This window comes from Cynocephalus volans, chromosome Y (assembly GCF_027409185.1).
Source record: "Cynocephalus volans isolate mCynVol1 chromosome Y, mCynVol1.pri, whole genome shotgun sequence".
NCBI classification, from domain to species: domain Eukaryota; kingdom Metazoa; phylum Chordata; class Mammalia; order Dermoptera; family Cynocephalidae; genus Cynocephalus; species Cynocephalus volans.
This window is the reverse complement of record NC_084479.1, coordinates 5,227,721-5,244,171: the sequence shown is the minus strand read 5'-3', so window position 1 is coordinate 5,244,171 and position 16,451 is coordinate 5,227,721.

The following is a 16,451-nucleotide window of genomic DNA, read 5'->3' as shown; positions in this document are numbered from 1 at the left end:
GCTAACATCAGACTTTTCATCACAAACCCTAAAAGCCAGAAAGGAATGGGATGATATATTCAAAATACTAAAAGACAAAGATTGCCAGCCAAGAATACTCTACGCTACAAGGCTATCCTTCCAAAATGAAGGGCAAATAGTATATTTCTCAGACAAACAAAAACTGCAGGAATTCACTATCACATGACCACACTTACAAGAACTTCTCAAGGGAATACTGGGTTTGGTACCAGAAAAATAACTACCACTGCCATAAAAATTCAAGAAAAATCAAAACTCACTACTAAAATAAAAATGGCAACAATGAAGAGAAAAAAAAAAGTTTATCTACAACCAAAGAAGACAACAAATACTGAAGACAAACAGTAAATCAGAATGAAAGGAACAGAAGACATTTAGACATCCAAACAAAAATCAATAAAATGCTAGGAGTAAATCAACACTTTTCAGTAACAACTCTCAATGTAAAAGGATTAAATTCTCTAGTCAAAAGACACAGACTCACTGACTGGATTAAAAAGGAGGGCCCAACTATATGCTGCCTTCAAGAGACCCACGTCACCTATAAAGATTCACATAGACTAAGAGTGAAGGGATGGAAAAAGATTTACCATGCAAACAGAAATGAAAAATGAACTGGAGGACCTGTTCTTATATCTGATAAAATAGACTTCAAACTTAAAACCATAAAAAGAGATAATGAGGTCCACTACATAATGATAAAAGGACTGATCCATCAAGAAGACATAACAATCATAAATATAAACGCATCCAATATTGGAACAGCCAGATTTATAAAGCAAACTCTACTAGACCAAAAGAAGGAAATAGATACTAGTACCATAATAGCTGGGGATCTGAACACCCCACTGTCAATATTGGACAGATCATCTAGGCAAAGAATCAGCAATGAAACAGAAACAATACTTTAGACCAATTGGACTTGGCAGATATCTACAGAATTTTCAATCGAAGAACTTCAGAAAATTTGTTTTTCTCATCAGCACATGGATTATTCTCCAGGATAGATTACATGTTTGGTCACAAATCAAGTCTCAACAAATTCAAAAATATTGGAATTATCCCATGTATTTTTTCAGACCACATTGGATTAAAATTTGAAGGAGAAATACCACATGTTCTCACTTATTTTGGCAGCTAAAAATATATAAATAAATACACAAACGGGAGGGGAAGGGAAGAAGACACAACAATTATAATTCCTTGTAGTTGATATGACAAGCAAACAGAAAGGAGATTGTTGGGAAGGAGAGGGGAGAGACAGGTGGGAGGGAGGTTTCAGTAATGGGCCACAATAATCAACACATTGTATATTGACAAAATAAAGTTAAATTAAAAATATATAAATAAACAAGACATATGAATATGAAAAATACAATAAAATAAAATAAAACTATTTTCTATTAAGATGCAAATATAGCTTTTTACCTGGTTGTACCAAGTTTTGATTTGCTATGACAAGGTGTGTAACTGTTTTCTTTATATTTTTCTCTTTCATGCTTTGCCACACAGCAGAGGGAAGAAAATTTTTTATTCTCCATTCTTTTCTGCAATAAAGAGCATATCTTTAATCTCACATTCTTGTGATTATTATTTATCTTAGAAAAAATGGCACTTCAATGTTTTTGAAACAACTGAATTTGGGTAAGGCAGGAAATGGAGACAAGTTCTTAATCAGGGAAGCAAGTTTTAATTTATACTCAGAAAACACACTATTTACTTTTAATACATAAGTTTGCTTTGAAAAACAAATATTTCTCACTCATCAGAGAGACTGTTGATGAGTTGTTTAAGACCACTAAACACTGAAGAGATGCTTTGCCCAACCCATTTCCCTCTCTTCAAATTCACCTGTCTATCTGAGCTTCTATTTCCAACACCAATTTCTCTGTACTGCTTTAATTGTCATTCTTATATCCCCCTCTCTGCCCATACTCCTTTTCTCTTCACTTCGAAGAATGGCTGCAACTCCTTTATGTCTCAAACCATTCTTCTCTGTTCCTCTCCCTCACCAGTAGCTATTTATCTATTACACACAATTATCTATGTCTAAGTCAGTTCATATCTGTCTAACCTCTTCCATCAACATTTCTTGCTGGGTGGGATATGTGCTTAGGGGCAGTGCTTCTCATGTGGAGTCACAATTGGGTTCATGATCATTAACTATGTCCACTAATAATAGGGGGGATGTAGACATGATTCATGGCTGTAGATGTATTAGAACAACAAAAACAACAACAAATGGAACTGAGTTAATACATTTTTGCTAATATTTTTCCAGCAATGACTATGACCCTACCTTAAGAAGTTTCCATATTTTGAATTTTATAAAATGTATGTTGATGTTTATGTGCCCACCTGGTATCTTCTAAATTAGGTGAAGACCTTTAAAATATTCTGGTTATTTCTCCTGCTCCAGGTTCTCTCCAAAGAAGGGTAGTCTACAGTAGCTGCATGAATGTGGCAAGAGAAAGAGAAATAAAACATTTGCAAAGAGGAAACCAGGACTGGAAAGTCTGGTGTTTTCTAACTGCAGTCAAGGATTAGTCATATAAGCATCAACACATGAACTCACAGTTGCATCTGCAACATAGGCTCCTTAATGTGTCTAAAACACAAAAAAAGTGCTGAGAAGAGGCAGATATCTGTAAAATGGCAGAATTGGACTTTCCAGCATTTGCCCCCCCTCCCCTGCAGAAACCTTAATTTTGAATAAATATCCACATATGAAAACACCTTCACAAAGGCTAAGGAATCCCGGTGAGAAACTGCAGCACTTGGATGTAGCATGTGTGCACACACACACATATTGAATAGATTAAGGACAGTTAACATTGCCCAAGTCACCCTTCCCCAGGCCTGGCAGCAGAGCATGGGCAGAGATAAAAAGTAGGAGGAAGTGAACACCGGAATTTTCCTCAGACTCCAACATCAGTCTCACCCCAATAAAACCCTGTGTCAGGCAGATCCCCAAGGCCCAAGACCACAATCTGGTATCTGTGAACTGAGAAACCAGACCCACCCTGGCAGGAGAGCAGATCTCACAGTAACAAGCTCCAAGGGCACACTCAGTCTCTAGGTGTCATGGCTAGAATGTGTTCCACAAAAAATTGGAAGCTTAATCCCCAGTGCAACATTGTTGGGAGGTAGGGCTTATTAAGAGGTGATTAGGTGATGAGAATAAACAGAAAAATTAAAGTCATTATCATAGGAGTGATTTTGTGGCAGCAGTTTTGTTACAAAACTTTCTATTCTCTCTCTCTTGCAACTGCATATCTGCCATCTGACATAGATGATGGTGGCTTCATGTTGGACTTCCCAGCCTGTAGAACTGTGGGAAATAGATTTCTGTTTTTTATAAATTATCTAGTCTCAAATATTCTGTATAGCAACAGAAAATGCAATAATACAGAAAATTGGTACCAAGAGTGTGATGTTGCTGTAACAAATACCTGAAAATATAGAGTGGCTTTGGAACTAGGTAATGGCTAGAGGCTGTGATAATTTGGAGGAGGTTTTAATGGACTGTATTGCTAGAAATAGATTATTAAGGGCAATTCTCATGTGGACTCAAAGAGAAAACTGTAGGGAAAGTATAGAACTTCTCAGAGGTTTCTTAAGTAGTCATGATCAGAATGGTGGTAGGACTAGAGATAGTAAAGACCATTCAGATGTGGAAAACTAAAAGAAAGGCTATCCTTTTTACAAAGAGGCAGAAAATGTGGCTAAAGTGTATTCATGCCCAAGCCTTATGAAAAGTGGAACATAAGAGAGATCAACTAGCAGAACATAAGGAGATGAACTAGGATAAATTTCTGAGCAAAATATTAAAGAAGCTGTCTGGCTTTATTTAACTGCACACCATAAAATTAGAAAAGAGAGAAACAATTTAAAGATTAAAATTATAATTAAAAGGGAAGTTGAATGTAGAAATGTGTACCATCCCAGCCTGGCCATGTAAAAATTTTTTAAAATGCAAGGTTGTGCCTAAGCAATCTTCTGATAAAGGAATTAGTACAGATAGAAGAAAATCAGGTTCTCTCCTTCAAGAATATAGGAGAATAACCCCAATCGCATTTCAGAGGTCTTTGAGGCTGCCTCTCTCCTTACAGGCTTAGAATATTAGAACCTGGAGGGCAGAAAGGGCTTGCTGCCCAGAGCTGCCTTAAGTCTATGCTCCCTATATTCAACGACAGTTCCCCTGGCCATCTTAGCGATAGCTCATGAGGACCCAGGTGCAATTCATCCTACCACTTCAGAGGCTGAAAAGAAATAAACCCTGTGGTGCTATGAGGTGTTAATTCTATAGGCACATAGAGCAAGGGCCAAAATGGCTTCCACTTAGATTTCAAAGGATGACATGGACAGCCTGTGACCCCTGTAAGGATTTGTTGCCACAATGGAGCTACCACAGACAGTTCTCACTAGTGCCAGGCCAGGGAGAAATGTGGAGTTGGAGTCCTAGAGTGAGGGTGCCCAGAGTCTTTGGGAGACCAACTGCTTTCCCAGTGTGTCCAGAAGGCAGCAAATAAAGTGATAGTTTATTTTATATTCTTAAAATTTAAAGCAGTTTGCCCTGTTGGCTTTTGAACTTACTTGGAACATGTTAAGACTTTCTTGTTTCTTTTTGCTCCATTTTGAAATGGAAATCTATTCTATAGCTATCCCACCATTGTACTTTGAAACCACATACTTGTCCTGATTTTTCGGGCTCAGAGCTGGAGGGGAATTTGCCTCAGGCTAAATTATGCTTTGAGTCTTAGTGAGTTGGATTAGGCTCTAAATTTTTAACTTTTGAGTTGGTGCTGGAACAGGTTAATACTTTGGGAAAATTGGGATAAAATAAATGCACTTTTGCATGTGAAAATGTCACAAATTCAGGAGCACTGAGGTAGAACATTATGGTTTAAATTTATCTTCCAAAAAAAATGTGTTGGAAACTTAATCCCCAATGCAACAAAGTTGAGAGATGGGGCCTAATAAAAGGGGATTAGGTCTTGAGGTCAGAGTGAATAGATTAATGTCATTATCACGGGAGTGAGTTTATTACTGTGTCAAAGGATGTCTTCTAGAAGAGAGAGTTTGGCCCCTTGGCCTGCTTTTCTGCTTTCCATTATGAGATCTTGTAGCAAGAAGTCCCTCACAAGATGATGGTGCCTTAATCTTAGATTTGCAAGCCTAGAATTGTGAGAAAATAAATTTATGTTCTTTATAAATTACCTTGTCTCAATTATTGTTATAGAATAAGATAGCACCTAAATTTCAAAAAAAAAAAAAAATCAGTAAGTCTACTCCAGCAAATCTAGGCAACCAGACCCACCTACCTGCTGACCCAGGCATCGAGCTAACCTGCTCAAGAACTCTAGAAGGAAGCCACAATTACACCATGACAAATGTCCTCCAAATCTCTGAATGGGCTGGCTAGTGAGGGGCTTTCAAAGATGAAGCAAGCCTGCAAAGACAGCAGGAAGTCCCCACTTCTTCAAATGTGCAAACATCAATTTAAAACAACAAGAAACATAAAAGACTAAGGGTACACAAAATTATCAAAAGAACAAAATAATCCCCCAACAGTTGACCTCAAAGAAATGGAGATACATGAACAGCTTGACAAAAGTTTTAATGACTGTTTTAAGGAAGATAAGCAAACTCTAAGAAAATACAAAAAAAATTCAATAAAGTCAGGAAAATAATAAATGACCAAAATAAGAAATTTAACAGCAAGATTAAATTTATAAAAACAATCAGAGATTCTGGAGTTGAAAAAGTAAAATAAAAATGCGAGGAAGAGAATCAACAGCAGAGTAGGTCAATAAAAGAAAGAATCAGTGAACTCAAAAGATAATCAAACTGTCAAGAATCAAAGAAAAAGAAAGGATTCCAAAAGCACTAAGAAGAATGAAGTAAATCACATATAAGTGAGTTCCAATATGACTAGCAATGGATTTTTCAGCAAGGACTTTACATTCCAGGGGAGAATGAGATGATATATTCAAAGTGCTAAAGGGAAAAAATAAGACAAAGAAACAAACAAAACTTAGGATAATATACCCAGCAAAAGTGGCTTTCAGAAATGAGCAGATAAAGATATTCCCACATAAAAAGGCAGAGGGAGTGAGATACAACCAAGTCTATCTTACAAGAAATAATAAAGGAAGCCATTTAGCTGAAAGAAAAGGGTGCAATTATTACCATGCAAACATTGGAGAGTTTAAAGCTCACTGAAAAAAAAAAACTACACAGTCAAATCCAGAATACTCTAATATTGTAATGGTAGTGTGTAAATCAGTTATATATTTAGTAAGAAGGTTAAATGACAAAGCTATACCAAGACAAGCTACATTAATTTCTTATGGAATACACAATATAAAAAGGTCTAAATTATGACATCAAAAATTTAAAGTGAGTGCGGAATAAAAGTGTAGTGATGTAATGCTATCAAAGTTGAGTTGTTATCAGCTTAAATTTCCTATTGTAAATATAAGATATTCTTTGTAAGACTCTTGATATCCGCAAGATCCTATAGCAGATACACAAAAGATAAAGAAGTAAGTAGTCAAAGTATAACACTAGGGCAGCCTCTGAGGTGAGCTGAGAGTGGAGCAGCATCTGGGAGCTCCACTGAAGGACCCAGAGGGCAGGGAAGTGCCCAGAAGTCCAGTAGCTGCTGAGGGGAGCTGAGATCCACATGAGACTGGGGTCTAAGTCTAAAAGGACCCAGAAAGAAGGGAAGCATCCACAGGCCCAGCAGCCACCAAGGTAAGCTGAAATTTGAATGTCACTGGGGATTCACTCTAAGGCCCCAGAGGAAAAGGAAGCACCCACAGGCCCAGCAGCTGCTGAAGAGAGCCAAGACATCTGCACTGGGAGATCAGTCTACAGCAATGGAAGGCTGGAACAGGAGCCAAGATAGTGTAATATAGCCACTGCCACACCTACTATCACTACAAGGATGATTTACCACTACAGTAATAGACAGGGCCATTCTACAGGCAACCTGACACTCAACTACATTGATATAAGAAGAGTCACTAGTACAGCCTGCAAATAGAGCACATAATCTTTATCCTCATAACCAACCCTAGAGTAATAGAAATGAGTCCCCTACCAGATGACCAAACATAAATGAAAAAATACTAGAACTACAAACAACAAAGAAGACATGACAAAACTGAAGAAATACAGTAATACTAATATCCCAGACCCCATAGAACAGGGAATCCTTTAAATGTCTAAAAAGGAATTCCAAGCAATGATCTTAAGAAAAATTGAAGACATGAAAGAAGACTCAATTAGAGAACACAATGAAACAAGAAAAAATATCAAGAATATCAGGAGGAAATTTACAGAGATTAATACCTTTAAAAAGAGTGTAGCAGATCTCCTAGAAACAAAAGATTCACTAAATGAGATAAAAAAAAAAAAAAACCACAACAAAAGGAAAAAAGAATTAGAAAAAATAATTTAAAATAATGAGGAAAGTCTAAGGGAGATAGCAGACAACCTCAAGTACTCTAATATCTAATTTGTGGGTATTCCAGAGGGGAGGAGAAAGGAAATAGTATTGAAAACCTGTTCAAGGAAATAATAACAGAAAACTTCCCAGGGATAGAGAGAGAGGCAGACCTCTACATCCAGGAAGCTCAAAGTTCCCCAATCAGATTAAATCTAAAAAAAATCTTTTCCAAGACACATTATAATTAAATTTGCAAGGCTCAAAGACAAAGAGAGAATTCCAAAATCAGGAACAGAAGTGCCAAGTTACCTATAAGGGAACCCCCATCACACTACCAGCAGACTTCTCAAATGAAATCTTACAGGCCAGAAGTGGAATGACATATTCAAAATATGAAAAGAAAAAAATTGCCAGTAAAGAATCCATTACACAGCAAGGCTCTCCTTCAGAAATGAGGGAGAAATAGTATCTTTTCCAGACAAACAAAAAATTCTCAAGGGAGTGCTTCATCTGGAATCTGAATAATGGTGATCACTATGATGAATACACAAGAAAGAGCAAAACACACCATTAAAACAAAAATGCCAACAAGAAACAGAAAAAAGCTAAACATGCCACCTCAAATTTCCAACTAACATTGAAGAGAAATAAAAGGGGAAGTAATGATCAAAAGATATTTAATTCATCTAAAGAAAAAAAATTAAATGACAGGAATTAAAAATACCTGTCAATAACCACCCTAAATGTGAATAGATTAAAATCCCCATTCAAAAGACACAGACTAACTGATTGGATTGAAAACCTAGACCCGAGTATTTGCTGTTTTCAAGAGACCCACCTCACTTGTAGAGACACACACAAACTAAAAGGAAAGGGATGAAAAAAGATACGTCATGCAAATGGAAACCATAAACAAGCAGGAGTAGCTATTCTTACATCAGATAAAACAGACTTTAAGCCAAAAAACAAAAAGAGACAAAGAAGGCCACTATATAATGATAAAAGCATCTACTCAGCTAGAACACATAACAACCATAAATATGTATGCACCAAGTACTGGAGCACCCAGATATATAAAGCAAGCACTCTTTAACCTAAAGAAAGAGGCCCTAACACATTAATAGCAGGTGACGTGAATACCCCTCTCACAGTATTGTATTGAGCTTCTAGGCAACAAAGCAACAAAAAGACATGATTTAATCTATACCTTAAACCAACCGGACCTGGCAGATATATACGGAACATTTCAACAAACAACTAAAGAATATACTTTCTTCTCATCAGCACATGGAATATTTTCCAGGGTATATCAAATATTAGGTCACAAATCTAGTCTCAGCAAATTTAAAAGAATTGAACTCATTTTAAGTATCTTTTCAGCCCACACTGGACTAAAACTGGAAATTAATAATAAGAAAAATCCCGGAAACTATATAAATACATGGGAACTAAACAATAGGCTTCTGAATGATCTATGAGTCAAAGCAGAAACTGAACAGAAAATTAAAAAATGTCTTGAGACTATTGAAAATAAAGACACATCACACCAAAACCTGTGGGATGCTGCAAAAGCCATACTGAGGCAAATTTTTGACAATACTTACTTGAAAAGAATGGATAGACTTCAGATAAATGACCCAATGCTACAGCTCAAAAACTAGAAAAACAACAATCCAATCTTAAAGGTAGTAAATGGAAAGAAATAATTAAGACCAGAGCAGAACTAAATGAAATAGAGACCCAAACAATGACAGAAAAAATCAATAAAACAAAAACTTGGTTTTTCAAAAGGCTAAATAAAATAGACCAACCACTAGCTAAGTTAACAGAAAAGAGGAGAGAGAGAGAGAGGGAGACCCAAATAAAAAAATGAAAAGGGGGATATTATATCCAATACCACAGAAATATAAAGTATCATTACAGACTATTTAAACATCTGTATGACAACAAATATGAAAACTTAGAAAATATGGGTAAGTTTCCTGACAGATACAAACTGCCCAGAGTGAATCAAGAAGAGATAGAAAATCTGAACCGACCAATAACAAGCAATGAGATCGAAGCAATAATCAGCACTTTCCAAGAAAGAAAAACCAAGATCTGGATGGCTTTACACCTGAATTCTATCAAACGTTTAAAGTGAAGGTAATAACAATTCTCCTCAAAGTATTCCAGAAAATTGAAACAGATGCTAGTCTCCCAAACTCATTTTTTGAGGCCAACATAACTCTGATACCAAAACCAGATAAAGAGATAACAACAAAAATAGAAAATTACAAGCTAATACCCTTGAGGAACATAGATGCAAAAATCCTAAACAAAATATCAGCAATCAGAATACAGTCACACATAAAAAATATATAATGACGATCAGGTGGGATTCATCCCAGGGATGCAAGGATGGTTCAATACACAAAAGTCAATAAATGTGATGCACAACATCAGCAAAATCAAAGACAAAAACCATATGTTATCTCAACAGATGCTGAAAAAGCATTTAACAAAATTTAACATCTCTTCATGACAAAAATTTTCAAAACCTTAGGTACAGAGGAAAGTATCTCAACACAATAAAAACCATCTATGACAAGCAAACCACAAGTATCATTTTGAATGGGGAAGAAGTGAAGTCTTTCCTCCTAAGAACAGGAAGACAAGAATGTTCACTTTCACCATTTTCTCTTTAGTGTAGTACTGGAGCTACTAGGCAGAGCAATCAGGCAAGAGGAAGAAATAAAGGCAATCCAAATTGGACAAGATGAAGTCAAACTGTCCCAATAGCAGATGACGTGATACTATATATAGAAAATACTAAACACAGTATCAAAAAATTCCTAGAGATTGCTAATAAATTTAGTAATGTTGCAGGATACAAAATAAATGCACCTAAAACAGTTGCGTTTATTTTCTCCAGTATGAGCTAACAGAGAAATCAAGAAAGTAAGCCCATTCACAACAGTCACAAAGTAATAGGACACCTAGAAATCAATTTAGCCATGAGGTGAAAGATCTCTACAATGACAACTACAAACCACTACTGAAAGAAATTAGACACAAACAGATGGAAAGACGTTCTATGCTCTTGGATTGGAAGAATTAACATTACGAAAATGTCTATACTACCCAAAGTGATCTAGAGATTCAATGCAATCCGCATCAAAATACCAATGACATTCTTCACAGAAATGGAAAAAAACAATCCTATCATTCATATGGAATAACAAAAGACCCTGAATAGTCAAAGCATTCTGAGCAAAAAACCAAATAACAAACAAATAAAAAAAACCCTAGAGGCATAATACTACTTGATTTCAAATTATACTAGAAAGCTATAGTAACAAAAAAGCATGATATTGGCATAAAAATAGACACTCAGACCAGTGGAGCAGAACAGAGTACCCAAAAATTACCTCTCAGGCTTAAAGCAATGTGAAGTATGACAAAGAACCTACACTGGGAAAACAGTGTCTTCAATAACTGGTGCTGGGAAAATTAGATATCCATGTGTGGAAGAATGAAACTAGATATGAACCTCTCACCATAAACTAAAATAAACTCAAAATGGTTAGAGACTTAAATATAAGGCTGAAAATGTAAAATTCCTAAGAGAAAATATAGGTGAAACACTTCAGGAACTAGGTTTGGGAACAGACCTTATAAACACGGGTCCCAAAGTACAAGCTACAAAAGAGAAAATGAACAAATGGGACTATATGAAACAAAGATGTTTTCTGCACAGCAAAGGAAAAAAATCAACAGAGTGAAATGACAATGTACAGAGTGGCAGAAAGTTTTTGCTATCTATACATCTGACAAGGGAATCATATCTATAATATACAAGGAATTCAAGAATTACACAATAAAAAAACAGATAACCCAATTAAAAATTGGGCAAATGAGCTGAATAGACGTTTTCAAAGGAAGACATACTAGTGGCCAACAGGTACATGAAAAAATGCTCAACACCACTAGTCATCAGGGAAATGCAATATTTTATACTGGTTATGAATATTCATGAGATACAAAACTGATTGTCACCCCTCATGCCTAAGATGTGAAGGCCAGATCCATACTGACAGAGTGCCCATTACTACATACTGTAATTATACCCCATGTCCCCCACCCAATTATCCCCAACCTGCTTCACACCCTCACTTTCCCACATTCCACTTTGTATCCCTAGATATGTTCTCTCCTTCTGCAAGTCCAATACACCACTGTGGTCTTTCTTTCCTTCCTTCTTTCTCTCTTAGCTCCCACTTATGAGTGAATACATGTGGTATTTATCTCTCTGTTCTTTGCTTATTTCACTCAACATGTTTCTTCAAGTTCATCCATGTTGTCACAAATGGGAGAATTTCATTCTTTTTTTTGGCAGAGTAGTTTTCCATGGTGTATATATACCACAGTTTCTGTATCCAATCACCTGTTGATAGCCACTAAGGTTTGTTCCATATCTTGGCTATTGTAAGCATAGATGTGGTGAATATGGGAGTGCAGGTATCCATTGGACATGATGATTTCCATTCCTCTCGGTATATATCCAGCAGTGGGATTGCTGGATCATATGGAAGATCTATCTGTAGTTGTTTGAGAAACCTCCATTCTCTCTTCCATAGTGGTTGTACTAATTTACAATACAACAAGAAAGCATGAGCATTCCCTTCTCTACACACTTAGGCCAGCATTTCTTGTTCACCATCTTTTAAATTATAGCCAGTCTAACTGTGGTGAGGTGATATCACAATGTGGTTTTAATTTGCATTTCCCTGATGACTAGTGATGTTGAGCATTTTTTCATGTATCTGTTGGCCATTTGTATATCTTCCTTTGAAAAATGTCTATTCATGTCCTTTGTCATTTTTCAATTAGTTTTTTTGTTTTGTTTTGTTTTGTTTTTTTACTGTGTAATAGCCTGAGTTCCTTGTATATTATGGATATTAATCCCTTGTTGGATGCATAGTTAGCAAAATTTTCCCCACTCTGGAGGTTGTCATTTCACTCTGTTGATTGTTTACTTTGCTGTGCAGAAGAGTTTTATTTTGATATAGTCCCATTTGTTTATGATTTCTTTTGCTTCTTCTGCTTTGGGGCTCAAGTTCATAAAGTTTGTGCCCAGACCTACCTCCTGAAGTATTTCACCTATATTTTCCTTTAGTAATTTTATACTTTAAAGTTTTATACTTAAGTCTTCAATCTATTTTGAGTTGATTTTAGTATATGGGGAGAGATACATATCTAGTTTCATTCTTCTAACATGGATATCCAATTTTCTCAGTATCACTTATTGAAGAGGCAGTCTTTCCCCTAAATGTAGATCTTCATTACCTTTGTCCAATATCAGATGGCTGTAAGCCAAAGGGGTAATTTCTGGATTCTCATTCTGTTCCACTGGCCTCACTGTCTGTTTTTATGCCAGTACCACACTGTTTTAGTTACTGTAACTTTCTGGTATGATTTGAAGCCAGGTAGTTTTATGCCTCCAGCTTTTTTTTTCTCTTTTTTTCTTTCTTTTTTTTTTTTTTTTTTGCTCAGGATTGCTTTGGCTCTTTGGGGTCTTTTGTTGTTCCACATGAATGGTAAGATTATTTTTCCATTTCTGTGAAGAAAGTCATTTGTATTTTGTTGGTGATTGCACAGAATCTGTAGATCGCTTTGGGTAATATAGACATTTTAACAATGTTAATTCTTCCAACACAAAGCATGGTATATTTTTCCATCTTTTTGTATATTCTTTAATTTCTTTTAGGAGTGATTTTGTAGTTCTCATTGTAAACATCTTTCACCTCCTCGGTTAAATTTATCCATAGATATTTTATTTTCTTCATGACTACTGTAAATGGACTTACTTTTTTTATTTGTCTATTAGTTGATTATTTGAGTATGTAAATGCAACTGATTTAGGGGCATTTATTTTATATTCTCCAATATTACTGAAATTATTACTCATCTCTAGGACATTTTTGATAGTCTTTGGGTTTTTCTCTATATAGTATTATGTCATCTGCTAATAGGGACAGTTTGAATTCATCTTGTCCAGTTTGGATTCCTTTTATTTTTTCCTCTTGCCTGATTGCTCTGCCTCGTGGTTCCAGTACTACGTATTAAACAGAAAGTGGTGAAGGTGAATGTTCTTGTTCTTTTCTTCTTCTTCTTCTTCTTCTTCTTCTTCTTCTTCTTCTTCTTCTTCTTCTCCTCCTCCTCCTCCTCCTCCTCCTCCTCCTCCTCCTCCTCCTCCTCCTCCTCCTCCTCCTCCTCTTCTTTTTCTTCTTCTTCCTCCTCCTCCTCCTCCTTCCTCCTCCTCTTCTTCTTTCTTCTTCTTCCTTTTTCTTCCTTTTTTCTTTGTTCACTTTTTCCCCATTCAAAATGACACTTGTGGTTTGCTTGTCATAGATAGTTTTTATTGTGCTGAGATACTTTCCTTCTGTACCTAAGGTTTTGAAAATTTTTGTCATGAAGAGATTTTAAACTTTGTCAAATGCTTTTTCAGCATCCGTTGAGATAACATATGGTTTTTGTCTTTGATTTTTGCTGATGTTGTGCATCACATTTATTGACTTTTGTGTATTGAACCATCCTTGCATCCCTGGGATGAATCCCACCTGACTGCATTCTGACTGCTGATATTTTGTTTAGGTTTTTTGCATCTGTGTTCATCAAGGATACTAGCCTGTAATTTTCTTCTTTTGTTGTGTCTTTATCTGGTTTTGATATCAGAATTATGTTGGACTCAGAGAATGAGTCTGGGAGAGTAGCTTCTGTTTCAATTTTTTGGTATAGTGTGAGGAGAACTGGCATTAATACCTCTTAAAAGTTGATAGAATTCAGCTATAAAGCCATCTGGACCTGGACTTTTCTTTGTTGGAATATTGCTGATTACTCCTCAATCTCACTGCTTGTTATTTGTCTGCTCAGGTTTTTTTTTTTTTTTTTTAATTTCTTCTTGGTTTAGTCTGGGTAGTTTGTGTGCATCTAGAACCTTATCCATATCTTCCACATTTTCATACTTCTTGTCATAAAGCTGCTTATAATAGTCTGTAATGATTCTTTGTATTTCTGTGGTATCAGGTGTAATGTCTCCATTTTCATTCTTGATTCTTGTTATTTGGGTCTTTTTTTTTTTTTTTTTTTTTGGCCTCTTTCATTTAATCCTTCTCTGATCTTATTTCTTTCCATTTACTACTTTTAGGATTGGAGTTTTGGTGTGTTTTGAGTTCTTTGAGGGTAGTGTTAGGTCATTTATTTGAAGTCTTTCCACTCTTTTGATTTAAGCATTTATTGAAATAAATTTGCCTCTTACTACTGCTTTTGCAGTATGATGTATCTTTATTTTCATCAGTTTCAAGAAAGTTTTTTGAAAGTTTTCTGCTTAATTTCTTCTTGGATCCATAGGTCATTCAAGAGCCTATTGTTTAGTTTCCATGTATTTGTATAGTTTCCAGAGTTTTGCTTACTTTTATTTTCTAGGTTTAGTCCATTGAGGGCTGATAACTAACTTGGAATCATTTCAATTCTTTTAAATTTGCTGAGACTAGATTTGTGACGTAAATGTGGTCTATCCTGGAGAATGTTCCATATGTTGATGAGTAGAAAGTATATTCTTTAGTAGTTGGGTGAACCCTTCTGTACATATCTGCTAGGTCCAGTTGGTCTGAGGTGTAGAGTAAATAATGTTTCTCTTTGTTGCTTTGTTTCCTGAAAGATCTGTCCCGTACTGAGAGTGGGCTTTTCAGGTCATCCACTATTAACATATTAGGGCCTATTTCTTTCTTTAGTTTTAACAGTGTTTGGTTTATATATCTGGGTGCTCCAGTATTGGGTGCACATATAGTTACGATTGTTATGTCTCCTAGCTGGATAGATACTTTTTATCATTATATAGTGCCTGTCCTTGCCTCTTTGTATGTTTTTTGGTTCACAGTCTATTTTGTCCAATATATAGATACTCCTGCTCATTTTTCATTCCCATTTGCATGGTATATCATTTTACATCACTACCCTTTTAGTCTGTGTGTGTCTCTACAGGTGAGGTGAGTCTCTTGAAGGCAGTATTTCTTTGTGTCTGGTTTTTTAATCCAATCACCATGTCTGTGTCTTTTTAATGGAGAGTTCAAGTCATTCATATTTTGTGTAGTTATGAACAGATATTGTTTAATGCCTAGCCTTTAATTGCTTTTTGCTTAGATTAATTAAATATCTTTTAATCATTACTTCCCCTTTTATTTCTCTTCTTCAATGTTAGTTGTAAATTTGAGGTGGCTTGATTAGCTTTTTTCTGTTTCTTGTTGGCATTTTTGTTTTAATGGTTTGTTTTTCTCTTTCTTCTGTTCTTGTAATACTAGTCCTCATTATTCAGATTCCAGATGAAGGACTCCCTTGAGAAGTTCCTGCATGGCTGGTTATGTGGTGGTGTATGCTCACAACTTATGTTTGTCAGGAAATAAACTATTTCTCTCTCATTCCTGAAGGACAGCCCTGCTGGGTAAACAATCCTTGGTTGGCAATTTTTCTCTTTTAGTATTATGAATATGTCATTCTACTTTCTTCTGCCTATATGTATAGGGTCTCATTTGAGGAGTCTGCTGTTAGTGTGATGGATGCTCCCCTATAGGTGACTTGGCACTTTTCTCTTGCTGCTTTTAGAATTCCTTGTCTTTGAGCTTTGCAAATTTATCTCTAACATCGCTCGAGGAGGATCTTTTTGGATTGAAACTGTTTGTGGATCTTTGAGCTTCCTGTATCTGAAGTTCTGTCTCTCTGTCTCTACACCTCAGAGTTTTCTGTTATTATTTCTTTGAATAGGTTTTCAATACCTTTTCCCTTCTCCTTCCCTTCCACAATACCCACAATTTGGATGTTAGAGCACTTGAGGTTGTCTGCTCTCTCTCAGATTTTCCTCATTTTAATTATTTTCCTTTTTTTTTTTTTTTTTGTCTGCCTTGGTTATTTTGAAAAGACCATCTTCAAGATCTGA